Source organism: Acomys russatus, chromosome X, assembly GCF_903995435.1.
Source record: "Acomys russatus chromosome X, mAcoRus1.1, whole genome shotgun sequence".
Lineage (NCBI taxonomy): Eukaryota > Metazoa > Chordata > Mammalia > Rodentia > Muridae > Acomys > Acomys russatus.
The window spans coordinates 7160447-7161232 of NC_067169.1; positions in this window are offsets into that span (position 1 = coordinate 7160447).

Here is a 786-nt window from a genome sequence, read left to right on the forward strand (position 1 = left end):
CTACCACACACCTACTTTTAAGTGGGGATTGTGTAAAGGAAATGAGAATTACTTGCGTCTTTCTTGAGATAGCTCCATCTGTTTGTTTGTTTGTTTATTCTTAAATCCATAGGATGGATTCGGAGTAGAGAGGATGCTGTGGACTATTCAGACATCAATGAGGTGGCAGAAGACGAAAGCCAAAGATACCAGCAGACAATGGGGAGCCAAAGATACCAGCAGACAATGGGGAGCCTGCAACCCCTTTGCTATGCAGGTGATTCTCTCTCTTTGTTTCTAGACACAGGGTCTCTCAGCATAGCCCTGCCTGTCCTGGAGCTCACTGTGTATGATGCCAGATGGTCTCAAACTCGTAGAGATCCACCTGCCTCTGTTTCCCGTGTGCTGGGATTAAAAGATGGACCCCACTGTGATCGGTGCTCTTTAGTGTTGTAAAACTGGGCAGTGTAGTGCGTTTTCTTCCTGCATAAGTCTGTCTTGGGCTCTGAGTTCTATACTTGATTTCTGCCGTCGTTCTCGACTATGCGTTTGCTCTGTCTGCCGTTCCCATTGTCAGTTCAGTTACCAAACTCAGGCTTTTATTCTTGTAATGTTCAGTCTCAAATTGCTGATTAGTGACAAGGCGGGGGGGGGGGGGGGGGGGGGGGGGGGGGGGGGGGGGGGGGGGGGGGGGGGGGGGGGGGGGGGGGGGGGGGGGGGGGTGTCTGGTGTATTCTTTCCTGGTTTTAAGTGCCTGCTGTTTGATAATACTGTTCGTAGATCACTTCAAAGTTAGAGGTTAGAACG